The sequence below is a fragment of the Nicotiana tabacum genome, chromosome 1 (genome assembly GCF_000715075.1).
Source record: "Nicotiana tabacum cultivar K326 chromosome 1, ASM71507v2, whole genome shotgun sequence".
NCBI lineage: Eukaryota > Viridiplantae > Streptophyta > Magnoliopsida > Solanales > Solanaceae > Nicotiana > Nicotiana tabacum.
Genome location: NC_134080.1, coordinates 138615917 through 138631389, shown reverse-complemented (window position 1 = coordinate 138631389; position 15473 = coordinate 138615917). Strand labels below are relative to the sequence as shown.

Genomic DNA, 15473 nt, shown 5'->3' with positions numbered 1-15473 from the left:
TTGCTTTGCTACCGTTGAGGATAAGGTGGAGGTGGCCTAGGCAAAGGTGCATTTGCCTTTTGTACAACCAGCTCGGGCATGTCAATCACGTGTTCCCTAGACGGGTTCACGACATCTTGAGTCTCCACCTCGGCTTCATCATCAATATCAATCCGCACATCATTGTTCACATTTTGATTAACCATATCATCAACAATCAAAGGTACATCATCATCCCGCAACTCAACATCTTCGTCCATAGCTTGCTTTTGCATCGAGGCATTCACATCACCGCCTCTTCCACTTCTTGTTGTAACTGCCATCACATTATAATTATTCCCACCCTTTGGGTTCACTACCGTATCACTTGGTAGAGCACCCTTGGGACAAGTATTTAATGCTTGAGAGATTTGGCCTAATTGTACCTCCAAATTCCGGATAGATGTGTTATGCGAAGCTAATTGGGCCTCGGAATCTTGGTTATTTTTCATCATTTGCTCGAGCATGCTCTCAATTCTTCCCATATCAGTTTCGGACGAACTCGGACCTTGAGAAGGAAAGGGGGTGGATTGTTCGGTTGTTGGTACATGGGGTGTCTTTGAAAGCCTTGCCCCCGGTTGCCTTGGTTCCCGCTATTGTTCCACCCTCCTTGAGTGTTGTTGTTTCCCCAATTATTGTTATTGCCATTCTAATTTCCTTGGTTGCTTTGATTACCCCAATTGTTGTTTTGGTTGTTGTTATTCCAATTACTTCCGCCTTATTGTTGATTATTCCAATTTCCTGGAGGACGCCATTGTTGATTCGAAGAGTTTCCTCTATTCCCTTGGTAGTTATTGACATATTGGACCTCTTCGCTTTGATCGTCATAGCATTCATTTGAATAACCACCAACATCATTGTTGTTGTTATATTGTTCACAATTACCTTGAGGTTGTTGTCCTCTTTGCCTCCTTTTCAACATAGACGCACCTTCCATTGCATTGGCTTGGCGCGGGTTTTGGACTTGTTGCAATTGCGCCTTTGCCAATTGATTCAAAGTTGTTGTAAGCTCGGCGATGGCTTGGCCATGATCATGTAATTCCTTGTGCAAATGGATGACTGTGGGGTCACTTTGGGGCACATTTGCTCGGCTTTGCCATGCCGAAGAGGTGTCGGACATTTCATAAAGTACATCACATGCCTCTTGGTAAGAAAGTTTGATAAAGTTCCCTCCGGCCAATTGGTTCACAATGCATTGATTCGTGGTGTTGATGCCCTGATAAAAGGTTTGTTGAATCATAGCCTCGGTCATGTCGTTATTAGGTCACTCTTTCACCATTGTTCTATATCTTTCCTATATCTCGTGCAAAGGGTCTGTTGGCTCTTGCTTGAAAGCTAGAATTTCATCCTGAAGAGCTGCCATATGACTTGGAAAAAAGAACTTGGAAATAAATTTGTCCGCCAATTTATCCCATGTTGTAGTAGAATGATTGGGGAGCCTTTCTAACCAATCTAATGCTTTACCACGAAGAGAGAACGGGAAAAGCCTCAATCTCAACGCATCCTCGGACACGTTTGTCTGCTTGCTACCCCAGCATATATCCACGAACCCCTTCAAGTGCTTGTAGGCGTTTTGATCGGAGGCACCCGTGAAATACCCTCTTTGCTCGAGCAAGGTCAACATAACATTTGTGATTTGAATGTTCCCCACCTGGATTCAGGAAGGAACAATAGCACTGGCATATCCTTAATTTGGTAGAACTCTAGGAGCCACTCTCGGCGGTACCAGAGGAGGGTCTGGAATATTGTTGTTCTCATTTGCATTTACATTGGCATTTCGGCCTCTTCGTGGAACTTGAGGTAAGACCTCATCTTGTTCTAGATCCTCTACCTCCTCCCTCGCTATCACATTGCTGAGAGGGTCATTTGCATTAAGAGCCATTGTACCTGATAGTGATCAACACAAACAAAATTAGTAAACAAGAAGGAAAGAGAAGTAAAACACAAAACTAACTAAACAGATAGTCAACACCGTAAGCTCCCTGGCAACAGCGCCAAAAAGTGATCGCTGCCGACTCGACACTACACTATGGTAGGAAGAGCGGGTCGCAATAGCTTTTACCCGAATAGAGGTCCGGGATCGAATTTACACAGGGAGCTAGTAGTGGAGTTGTATTTTCTGTCTAGCCTAGAGTTGCGGTTGTGCTTCTAATGTCACTTCAAACATTTCTTGAGTTTTTGTATTTATAACCACTATTATAAAACTAAGGATTAAAGCTAAATTATGCTAGGAGAATATTGCTAAGTTGTAATTAATGGGAAGAAGAGCACTAGGGTCGTAGCATCACCTAGGTGGCTAATTGACGGGTAGATGTTACTAGGGATAGATTGACATATTTGGGCATATTTCTGAACCCGTTGCACAATTGCATCCACTCTCACACCTCTCAGTAGAGAGAGTGATTTTGCCCAATTGACTCTCTCGAGACCAATTGGATAGGCCAATGAGACCAAGCAACTAGGGTTCAAGTAGGGTGATTACTCTCTCGAGATTTAACCCGTTAATTGGGACTACCATTTCTCATGGGTCCATCCCAATTTCTTGTTGAGTCAATTTTGGGGTCATAGACTTTCTTTCTCAAGAAGAGTTAAACCCACTAAGCTTGAATCAGCGTTTGCAACCACCAATTCTTGAATAAAAACATAAAATCAACCCAAATAGCAAACACCTAATATCAAACTAACTCTAGATGGCAACACCCATCAATTACCCACACTAGGGTTGAGCCACAACCCTAGCTAATGGGTTTAGATACAAATAATTAAGAAAAAAACTAAAGAAATAGATGAAGAACTAAACATATTAATTAATTACTAAGAAGAAACTACAATAATCTATTGTTAATGGGAAGCAAAATATGCCAAAAATGGCAACAACACCAAGCGCAGCTTTCGTCTCAAGTTCCCCAGATAAAAACCGACCCTAATAATGGTAAAATGTTCTATTTATACTAGGCTGGAAAAACTGGACAAAAATACCCCTGCGGGGTCAGTGCGGGCCGCACAAAATGGACCGCGGCCGCACTGGCTCTTGGACTTCAACTATTTGATAACTTGAACTAGGGGACGCGGACAGCGTGAAGTGTACCGCGGCCGCGATGGCAACTGGCACGGTCCGTGCAGTCGTGATCGCGGACCGCGTGATCAAAAGTGTCCTTCTCTGAACCTTATGAATGCAGACCGCACAAAGCAGGAGTGCGGCCGCGAAGCTTCACTGCGGACCGCAAAAATCCTACCGCGGCCGCGTGTCTTTAAGCCTGAATATGTCATGTCTCTGAACTTCCTAGTGCTGCCACGGTCACTTTTATGCGGTCCGCACTAGGCCCTTTCTTCTTCAATTCTCTTGGTCTTTGATACTTGAGCAGGTTTCACTCCTTTTTGAGCCGATCTTTGACATTTCATCACTTTGTCGATCGTTTGCAATCGAGCACAACTTGTGAGCATTTTGGGACTATTTTGTATCAATTTATACTCAAAGCATAGGCAAGTAGGGGCATAAACACGTAAAAATCCTAAGTTATCAGTGCCACTTACCAACGCCTAGTAAATCAAATGTTTGAAGAATAAATAGGAAAATCCATGGAAGTTTATATTGACAATGTGTTAGTTAAGTCCCTGCGAGCACATGATCATTTAAATCATTTGTAGGAAACCTTCAGTATATTGAAGAAGTACAACATGAAGTTGAATCTAGAAAAGTGCGTGTTAGGAATCGGATCAGGTTAATTCCTAAGGTTCATGGTGTCCATGGAAGTTTAATTGACAATATGTTAGTTAAGTCCCTGCGAGCAGAGGATCATTTAAAGCATTTGTATGAAACCTTCAGTATACTTAAGAAGTACAAGATGAAGCTGAATGTAGAAAAGTGCGCGTTCGGAGTCAGATTAGGTAAATTCCTCGGGTTCATGGTGTCCAACCGAGGAATCGAGATCAACCATGACAAGATCAAAGTTATCGAGGATATCACAGTAGTGGATAATGTCAAGGTCGTACAAAGGCTAACCGAGCGCATTGCAGCACTGGCGCAATTCATCTCGAGGTCTTCCGATAAAAGCATCTATTTTTCTCGTTACTGAATAAGAAAAACAACTTCACATGGACCTTGGAATGCCAACGGGCTTTAGAAGAACTTAAGCGATATTTATCGAGTCTTCCATTGCTTCACACGCTGGGGGCAGACGAACGACAATACTTGTATCTAGCAGTATCGAAAATAGCGGTAAGTGGAGTCCTAGTCCGGGAAGAACAAGGTACACAATTTCCAATTTATTATGTTAGCAAAACCTTAGCTGAGGCCGAAACTAAATAACCTCACCGAGAATAATTGGCATTGCCTCTAGAAAACTGAAACCATATTTTCAATGCAATCCTATATGTGTTGTGACAACCTACCATTTATGAATTATAATGCATAAACCCGAACTCTCGGGATGGTTGGCCAAATGGGCCGTAGAAATCTGCGCGTACAATGTCGAATATCAACCTCGAACAGCCATTAAATCTCAAATTTTGGCAGATTTTGTGGTCGGCTTTACGCCATCCCTAATACCCGAAGTTGAACGAGAGTTGTTGGTAAACTCGGGAACATCTTTGGGAATTTGGACATTCTTTATGGACGGTGCCTCAAACGTAAAAAAGGGGTCCTGACTTGGGATCGTACTAAAGCCACCCACAAGCAATATAGTTAGGCAATCTAGTAGAACTATAAAGTTGACTAACAACGAGGTCGAATATGAGGCCATGATTACAGGTCTCGAACTAGCCAAAGGCTTGGGGCGGAGGTGATAGAAGCTATGTGTGACTCCCTCCTTGTAGTAAACCAAGTTAACGAAATGCTTGAAGTCAGAGAAGAACGAATGCAAAGGTACCTAGACAAGTTACAGGTGACATTACATCGATTCAAAGAGTGGAATTTGCAGCACATACCTCGAGATCAAAATAGTGAGGCCGACGCTCTTGCAAACATAGGGTTGTCGGTCCAAGATGACAAGCTCAACTTGGGGGCGGTCGTACAAGTCATGAAGCCGGTAGTAGAGGAAGGTCACGCCGAAATAAACTCCATAAGCCTAACCTGGGATTGGAGAAATAAATACCTAGAGTATTTAAAGACTGGGAAACTTCCCTCAAATCCAAAGGAATTCAGGGCCTTGCACACAAAGGTAGCCCGATTCAGCTTGTCCGAGGTTGGAACCTTGTTCACGAGAATGTTCGATGGCCCACTAGCAATATGTCGTGGACCGAGAGATACTGAATACGTTCTAAGGGAAGTTCACAACGGTATTTGAAGAAATCATTCAAGCGCCAAATCATTGGTTCAAATGGTGATCTGAGTCGGTTATTATTGTATCGACATGAAAAGGATGCGAAAGAGTTTGTACGAGAATGTGACAAGTGCCAAAAGTATGCTCAGATGACTCACCAACTCGGGGAGCTATTGCATTCGGTCTTATCGCTATGGCCAATCATGAAATGGGGGATAGATATCAGCATCCCACTTCCATGGGCACCAGGTAAGGCTCAATTTATCTTATTTATGATTGACAATTTTTCTATGTGGGTTGAAGTAGAGGCATACAAGAAGGTCAAGAAGAAGGAAGTCATCGACTTCATTTGGGACCACATCATATGTCGGTTCAGAATACCATCCGAAATTGTACGTGACGATGAAAAATAGTTTATCAGCAATAAAGTGACTAAATTTCTTGAATATCATAAGATCAAAAGGCTCTTATCGACACCTTATCACTCTAGTGGGAACGGACAAGCCAAATCAACCAACAAACCCATAATCCAAAACCTTAAGAAAAGGTTGACTGATGCTAAGGGAAAATGGAAAAAGATCCTGCCTGATGTTCTTTGGGCATATCGCACAACTTTTAAGTCCAGTACCGGGGATACCTCGTTCTCATTGGTTTATGGCGCTGAAGCTCTAATACCCGTCGAAGTCGGGGAGCCGAGTAACAGTGTTACATCCTGTACTTTAACATTAGGATTCATCGAAGTAATAACATATGAGTTGGAAGGGATTAAGGTTATACATGAAGATAAGGATATAAGACCTTGTAAGTTTGAAGAATTTCGGAACTACGATATATTGGCTTGATATATATTTCATTGAAGTAAACCATTTTTGGTAAAAGTTAATAAATACAATTTTATATGGTGTTGATAGGTTTTTAGATTAAATACATGGCATGTATAAATGAGGTTTTATTTATTTTAAGAGTAGATAGTATTTTATCATAAGAAAAGTTATCATTTTTCCGTTTTGAGAATATATAGTACAAAAAGAATTTCTTTATTGTAAAGATATAAATTATTTTCTCACAAGAAAAGAAGGTTATCCTTTTTACCATTTTAAGAATTAAGCGTACGAAATTTGTACTCTTTATTTGAGATTAGAAAAATTAGAAGTTGAGAAAATATATGTATTTTTATATGGGTATTTTAATAAAATAATAGTGTATGTATTAATTTTATATGGTGTCACATGACCATGATAGTAAGTTATACAAAGTGTATTAAAAATAAGTAGAATTTTAATTAATTTGAAACAATTCTTAATTGCGTAGGTAATTGGTTAATTATCGGGTAACGGATTATTATCTAATTAATTAATTTAATATTTTTGCCCACTCCAAGTGACTCTTAAAGTCATTTTGTGATGTGGCAAGCATAGAGATGAGAAAGACCAAGGGGCTAACAGGTGCTGAAATATAACCTTGAATCATTTTCCCCCTATTCCTTTGCAACTTCCCGTTATAATATTCTTGTATGAGTAGACATTGGGAATTGTTCAAGCAGAGAATGGCATTTCCTTCTATATAATACAATAATTCTCTTTACATCTAAACATCTTTCTTGTATTTGTCTATAGAATGGCCAAACTTGGCAGTGATAGAGCTCTAGCATATGAAACAGTTTCCATCCATGAAGTAGAAGCTACAAATTGCAGTGGTGCGCATGAAAGCCAGTTTTATGAGCCTCTAACTGCAGACTCATTGAATTCGGTCAGTGCACATCTGTGAAACGATCCAAAAATTGAAAATTATTAAAGGTGGGGTTTGGTTTTATTTTGGTTGGCTAGGTGAATTCATCCACGGTTTTGGTCTGGTTTGGGATCTATGGGATTTGAGGGAAAGTTGTAATAATATATTCCCCCCGTTATTGTGGCTTTCCTTTTTGGTCCAGCCAATGCATTTTTATATTATGTTCCTTCCATTTTACTTTTATAAGGGAGCATGTTTTCTCTTGGCTAAATTGGAATATCTAAAAATTGGTCAGAAAATGTCTTTGAGACTAATGAAGTGAATCAAGAAAGGAAAATTATTTTATTATGCATTGTTAAAAACAAAGATTGAATGTGGTTGTTAAACTTTAAGATCTTTGCATCTGTTTCAAGACATATTTTACAAGTGCTACTCTAAAATAAAGTTTGGAATAGGTGTTTTTTTTAAAAATAAATTTTAGGGTGGTGACGTCTGGGCTAGTTTGAGCGCTCTATAATTAATCTATTAAGCAGCATGCTTGAAGCCCATAACCCACAAGCACATGTGCCAGATAATCTTGCATTCTTGCTCACGAGGGGTTGGAGATAGACTTACACAGCGTGTTGCGGCTAGAATTTGGACCAAGATTCTCCAGGTATGTTAAGGCTAAACACTTCCTTCATTTTGGCATGATCTTGTCTGTACACAAGTTTGATAACGAAGCATAAAGGAAAATTCATATCCCGAAATTTACGTATATTTTGCTAGTCTCGCAAGTTACAATATTCCCTTTATCGGGACTTCATATTCATTTGAGTATTTTATTCTTCCTCTCAATAGAGCAGAGAGTTTATATATACAGTATTAAAGTAATTACATTACCATTGAGATATAATCGATGGGCAAGCCCCTATTGGGCAATCTCTGATAAAATGGTAAGTTATATACCGATCCAGTATTAAAAGTATTTTCATTACCATCGAGCTATAATCGATGGGCAGACCCCTATTGGGAAACCTCTGATCAGATGGTAAGTTATATGACGATCCTACTGTGGCTGAGCACATATGAGCAAGCCAGTTGGTCGAGATATAGAGCCTAGTATGGCCGAGCACTTATGAGCGAGCCTACTACGACAGAGCAGTTATATATATACCGAGCCTACTGTGGTCGAGCGCTTATGAGCGAGCCCAGTTGGTCGAGATACAGAGCCTAGTATGGCTGAGCGCCTATGAGCGAACCTGCTACAGCAGAGCAGTTATATATATACTGAGCCTACTGTGATCGAGCGCTTAAGAGCGAGCCCAGTTGGTTGAGATATAGAGCCTAGTATGGCCGAGCGCCTATGAGCGAGCCTACTACGGCAGATCAGTTATATATATACCAAGCCTACTGTGGCCGAGCGCTTATGAGCGAGCCCAGTTGGTCGAGATACAGAACCTAGTATGGTCGAGCGCCTATTTTACTTACTCTCTTAATATAGTAAGTAAAATAGATGTCCGACCCTATAAGGCTCGGTATATATATATATATATATATATATATATATCGAGCCTTATAGGGCCGGACATCTATTTTACTTACTATATTGAGAGAGTTGAGTCAGTATCAGCATGTAAGCATATCTACAAATTATCTTTGACTTCCAGTTGCTTTCACTTATTATATTATCAATTCAGTTTCAGCTTTCAGTACATGCCTTACATACTCGGTACATTATTCGTACTGACGTCCTTTTGTTGGGGACGCTACATTCATGCCTGCAGGTATAGATAGTCAGTTTGACGAGCTATATCATAAGACGAGATTGGTTTCGGCGAAGGATCGGTAAGACTCCACCTCATTCGGGGTGTAGCCGAGTCTATGAGTTATCGTGTAAAACGTTTTCTACAAATTTATGGGTAGGTCGGTACCCTGTCCCATATGATGTCAAATAATCTTAGAGGCTTTATAGATAGAGGTTCATTTTGTACAGTAGGTCAGAGGCCTTGACGGCCCATATGTATTCAGGTTTTAAGAAAAATGATTCAGTAATACAGTGTTGCTCACTTATAGTTATACATTATGTGTTTTGGCCATGTGTGCCCATGATAGTTACAAAAGGAATGAGTCTATCTAACTCGGCCTTTGTATGTTCTAGTTTTGGTCTAATGATCATGAATAAAAGAGTGGTTCGCTCGGGCCAGTACGACACCGGGTGTCAACCACGCCTCCCAAGGTTTGGGCGTGACAAAGTGGTGTCAGAGCGGGTCGTGTCCTAGGGAGTCTACCAAGTCGTGCCTAGTAGAGTCTCACTTATGGATGTGTTGTGCGCCACATTTATAATTGAGAGGCTATAGGACATTTAGGAAATGTTATTCTTCTTTTGATTCCAAATCGTGTCATACAGCTAAGTCGTAAGAAATTTGTATAAAGCTTTTGTCAGATTATCTATACACTAGAGGTGCTATCACAATAGAGCTTTAAGGCATAAATGTAAGTTTTACTTATGTGGAAGGGAGGTTATGTAAGAAAGAGAAGATACGATGTGAGATTGAAAAGTAAGTAAGGTACAGGTGAAGAAGATACAAGGTACTCAAGCACAAAAAGTTGTGAATAGTCGAAACTTCAGAAATAGTTTGGGCTTTAAGTTTAATTTACAGAGGAGACCCTAGTGAAAAATTTGTAAATCTCTAAGAGTTAACATTCGAGGACGAATGTTCTAAAGGGAGGAAGGATGTTACATCCCGTACTTTAACATTAAGATTCGTCGAAGTAATAACATATGAGTTGGAAGGGATTAAGGTTATACATGAAGATAAAGATATAAGACCCTGTAAGTTTGAAGAATTTCGGAACTAGTATATATTGGCTTGATATGTATTTTCATTGAAGTGAACCATTTTCGGTAAAAGTTGATAAATACAATTTTATATGGTTGTGATAGGTTTTTAGATTAAATACATGACATGTATAAATGAGGTTTTATTTATTTTAAGAGTAGATAGTATTTTATCATAAGAAAAGTTATCATTTTTCTGTTTTGAGAATATATAGTACAAAAGGAATTTCTTTATTGTAAAGATATAAATTATTTTCTCACAAGAAAAGAAGGTTATCTTTTTTACAATTTTAAGAATTAAGTGTACAAAATTTGTACTCTTTGATATTAGAAAATTTAGAAGTTGAGAAAATATATGTATTTTTACATGGGTGTTTTAATAAAATAATAGTGTATGTATTAATTTTATATAGTGCCACAAGATCATGATAGTAAGTTATACAAAGTGTATTAAAAATAAGTGGAATTTTAAAAATTTTGAGACAATTCTTAATTACGTAGGTAATTGATTAATTATCGGATAACGGGTTATTATCTAATTAATTAATTCAATATTTTTGGCCACCCCACGTGGCAGCCTTACCTTAGGGAAATAGTGATTCTTAAAGTCATTTTGTGATGTGGCAAGCTTAGAGATGAGAAAAACCTAGGGGCTAACAGGTGCTAAAATATAACCTTGAATCATTTTCCCCCTATTCCTTTACAACTTCCCCTTATAATATTTTTGTATGAGTAGACATTGGGAATTGTTCAAGCAGAGAATGGCATTTCCTTCTATATGATAGAATAATTCTCTTTACATCTAAACAACTTTCTTGTATTTTGTCTATAGAATGGCCAAACTTGGCAGTGATAGAGCTCTAGCATATGAAACAGTTTCCATCCATGAAGTAGAAGCTACAAATTGCATTGGTGCGCATGAAAGCCAATTTTATGAGCCTCTAACTGCAGACTCATTGAATTCGGTCAGTGCACATCTGTGAAACGATCCAAAAATTGAAAATTATTACAGGTGGGGTTTGGTTTTATTTTGGTTGGCTAGGTGAATTCATCCACGGGTTTGGTCTGGTTTGGGATCTATGGGATTTGAGGGAAAGTTGTAATAATATATTCCCCCCGTTATTGTGGCTTTCCTTTTTGGTCCAGCCAATGCATTTTTTTATTATGTTCCTTCCATTTTACTTTTATAAGGGAGCATGTTTTCTCTTGGCTAAATTGGAATATCTAAAAATTGGTCAGAAAATGTCTTTGAGACTAATGAAGTGAATCAAGAAAGGAAAATTATTTTATTATGCATTATTAAAAACAAAGATTGAATGTGGTTGTTAAACTTTAAGATCTTTGCATCTATTTCAAGACATATTTTACAAGTGCTACTCTAAAATAAAGTTTGGAATAGGTGTTTTTCTTAAAAATAAATTTTAGGGTGGTGACGTCTGGGCTAGTTTGAGCGCTCTTCAATTAATCTATTAAGCAGCATGCTTGAAGCCCATAACCCACAAGCACATGTGCCAGATAATCTTGCATTCTTGCTCACGAGGAGTTGGAGATAGACTTACACAGCGTGTTGCGGCTAGAATTTGGACCAAGATTCTCCAGGTATGTTAAGTCTAAACTCTTCCTTCATTTTGGCATGATTTTGTCTGTACACAAGTTTAATAACGAAGCATAAAGGAAAATTCATATCCCGAAATTTACATATATTTTGCTAGTCTCGCAAGTTACAATATTCCCTTTATCGGGACTTCATATTCATTTGAGTATTTTATTCTTCCAGTCAAGAGAGCAGAGAGTTTACATATAAAGTATTAAAGTATAATCGATGGGCAGGCCCCTATTGGGCAACCTCTGATCAAATGGTAAGTTATATACCGATCCTACTTTGGCCGAGCGCTTATGAGCAAGCCCAGTGGTCAAGATACAGAACCTAGTATGGTCGAGCGCCTATGAGCGAGCTTATTTTGGCAGAGCAGTTATATATATACCGAGCCTGCTGTGGTTAAGTGCTTATGAGCGAGCCCAGTTGGTTGAGATACAGAGCCTAGTATGGCCGACCGCCTATGAACGAGCCTACTACGGCAAAGCAATTATATATATATATCGAGCCTACTGTGGCCGAGCGCTTATGAGCGAGCCCAGTTGGTCGAGATACAGAGCCTAGTATGGCTGAACGCCTATGAGCGAGCCTGCTACGGCAGAGCAGTTATATATATACTGAGCCTACTGTGATCGAGCGCTTAAGAGCGAGCCCAGTTGGTTGAGATATAGAGCCTAGTATGGCCGAACGCCTATGAGCGAGCCTACTACGGCAGATCAGTTATATATATACCAAGCCTACTGTGGCCGAGCGCTTATGAGCGAGCCCAGTTGGTCGAGATACAGAACCTAGTATGGTCGAGCGCCTATTTTACTTACTCTGTCAATATAGTAAGTAAAATAGTTGTCCGGCCCTATAAGGCTCGGTATATATATATATATATATATATATATATATATATATATATGCCTTATAGGGCCGTACATCTATTTTACTTACTATATTGAGAGAGTTGAGTCAGTATCAGTAGGTAAGCATATCTACAAATTATCTTTGACTTCCAGTTGCTTTCACTCATTATATTATCAATTCAGTTTCAGCTTTCAGTACATGCCTTACATACTCGGTACATTATTCGTACTGACGTCCTTTTGTTGGGGACGCTGCATTCATGCCTGCAGGTATAGATAGTCAGTTTGACGAGCTATATCATAAGACGAGATTGGCTTCAGCGAAGGATCGGTAAGACTCCACCTCATTCGGGGTGTAGCCGAGTCTATGAGTTATCGTGTAAAACTTTTTCTACAAATTTATGGGTAGGTCGGTACCCTGTCGCATATGATGTCAAATAATCTTAGAGGCTTTATAGATAGAGGTTCATTTTGTACAGTAGGTCGGAGGCCTTGACGGCCCATATGTATTCAGGTTTTAAGAAAAATGATTCAGTGATACAGTGTTGCTCACTTATAGTTATACATTATGTGTTTTGGCCATGTGTGCCCATGATAGTTACAAAAGGAATGAGTCTATCTAACTCGGCCTTTGTATGTTCTAGTTTTGGTCTAATGATCATGAATAAAAGAGTGGTTCGCTCGGGCCAGTACGACACCGTGTGCCAACCACGCCTCCCAAGGTTTGGGCGTGACAAAGTGGTGTCAGAGCGGGTCGTGTCCTAGGGAGTCTACCAAGTCGTGCCTAGTAGAGTCTCACTTATGGATGTGTTGTGCGCCACATTTATAATTGAGAGGCTATAGGACATTTAGGAAATGTTATTCTTCTTTTGATTCCAAATCGTGTCATACAGCTAAGTCGTAAGAAATTTGTATAAAGCTTTTGTCATATTATGTATACACTAGAGGTGCTATCACAATAGAGCTTTAAGGCGTAGATATGTGTTTTACTTATGTGGAAGGGAGGTTATGTAAGAAAGAGAAGATACGATGTGAGATTGAAAAGTAAGTAAGGTACAGGTGAAGAAGATACAAGGTACTCAAGCACAAAAAGTTGTGAATAGTCGAAACTTCAGAAATAGTTTGGGCTTTAAGTTTAATTTACAGAGGAGACCCTAGTGAAAAATTTGTAAATCTCTAAGAGTTAACATTCGAGGACGAATGTTCTAAAGGGAGGAAGGATGTTACATCCCGTACTTTAACATTAAGATTCGTCGAAGTAATAACATATGAGTTGGAAGGGATTAAGGTTATACATGAAGATAAAGATATAAGACCCTGTAAGTTTGAAGAATTTCGGAACTAGTATATATTGGCTTGATATGTATTTTCATTGAAGTGAACCATTTTCGGTAAAAGTTGATAAATACAATTTTATATGGTTGTGATAGGTTTTTAGATTAAATACATGACATGTATAAATGAGGTTTTATTTATTTTAAGAGTAGATAGTATTTTATCGTAAGAAAAGTTATCATTTTTCTGTTTTGAGAATATATAGTACAAAAAGAATTTCTTTATTGTAAAGATATAAATTATTTTCTCACAAGAAAAGAAGGTTATTTTTTTTACCATTTTAAGAATTAAGTGTACGAAATTTGTACTTTTTGATATTAGAAAATTTAGAAGTTGAGAAAATATATGTATTTTTACATGGGTATTTTAATAAAATAATAGTGTATGTATTAATTTTATATGATGCCACAAGATCATGATAGTAAGTTATACAAAGTGTATTAAAAATAAGTGGAATTTTAAAAATTTTGAGACAAATCTTAATTACGTAGGTAATTGGTTAATTATCGGATAACGGGTTATTATCTAATTAATTAATTCAATATTTATGGCCACCCCACGTGGCAGCCTTACCTTAGGGAAATAGTGATTCTTAAAGTCATTTTGTGATGTGGCAAGCTTAGAGATGAGAAAGACCAAGGGGCTAACAGGTGCTAAAATATAACCTTGAATCATTTCCCCCCTATTCCTTTACAACTTCCCCTTATAATATTCTTGTATGAGTAGACATTGGGAATTGTTCGAGCAGAGAATGGCATTTCCTTCTATATAATACAATAATTCTCTTTACATCTAAACAACTTTCTTGTATTTTGTCTATAGAATGGCCAAACTTGGCAGTGATAGAGCTCTAGCATATGAAACAGTTTCCATCCATGAAGTTGAAGCTACAAATTGCATTGGTGCGCATGAAAGCCAATTTTATGAGCCTCTAACTGCAGCCTCATTGAATTCGGTCAGTGCACATCTGTGAAACGATCCAAAAATTGAAAATTATTAAAGGTGGGGTTTGGTTTTATTTTGGTTTGCCAGGTGAATTCATCCACGGGTTTGGTCAGGTTTGGGATCTATGGGATTTGAGGGAAAGTTGTAATAATATATCCCCCCTTATTGTGGCTTTCCTTTTTGGTCCAGCCAATGCATTTTTTTATTATGTTCTTTCCATTTTGCTTTTATAAGGGAGCATGTTTTCTCTTGGCTAAATTTGAATATCTAATAATTGGTCAGAAAATGTCTTTGAGACTAATGAAGTGAAGCAAGAAAGGAAAATTATTTTATTATGCATTATTAAAAACAAAGATCGAATGTGGTTTTTAAACTTTAAGATCTTTGCATCTTTTTCAAGACATATTTTACAAGTGCTACTCTAAAATACAGTTTGGAATAGGTGTTTTTTTAAAAGATAAATTTTAGGGTGGTGACATCTGGGCTAGTTTGAGCGCTCTTCAATTAATCTATTAAGCAGCATGCTTGAAGCCCATAACCCACAAGCACATGTGCCAGATAATCTTGCATTCTTGCTCACGAGGGGTTGGAGAAAGACTTACACAGCGTGTTGTAGCTAGAATTTGGACCAAGATTCTCTAGGTGTGTTAAGGCTAAGCTCTTACTTCATTTTTGCATGATTTTGTCATTACACAAGTTTGATAACGAAGCATAAAGAAAAATTCATATCCCGGAATTTACGTATATTTTGCTAGTCTCGCAAGTTACAATATTCCCTTTATCGGACTTCATATTCATTTGAGTATTTTATTCTTCCAGTCAAGAGAGCAGAGAGTTTACATATAAAGTATTAAAGTATAATCGATGGGCAGGCCCCTATTGGGCAACCTCTGATCAGATGGTAAGTTATATACCGA

General features: G+C 38.4%; 1 long non-coding RNA gene across 1 annotated transcript; it reads left to right on the top strand.

Moving 5' to 3' along the window:
- The first annotated feature begins 10226 nt into the window (after positions 1-10226).
- Positions 10227-14771, top strand: LOC107827986 (uncharacterized). The gene is made up of 2 exons (XR_001657661.2): positions 10227-11427; positions 14434-14771. It is a non-coding gene; the product is annotated as an uncharacterized LOC107827986 (long non-coding RNA).
- The last annotated feature ends 702 nt before the right edge of the window (positions 14772-15473 follow it).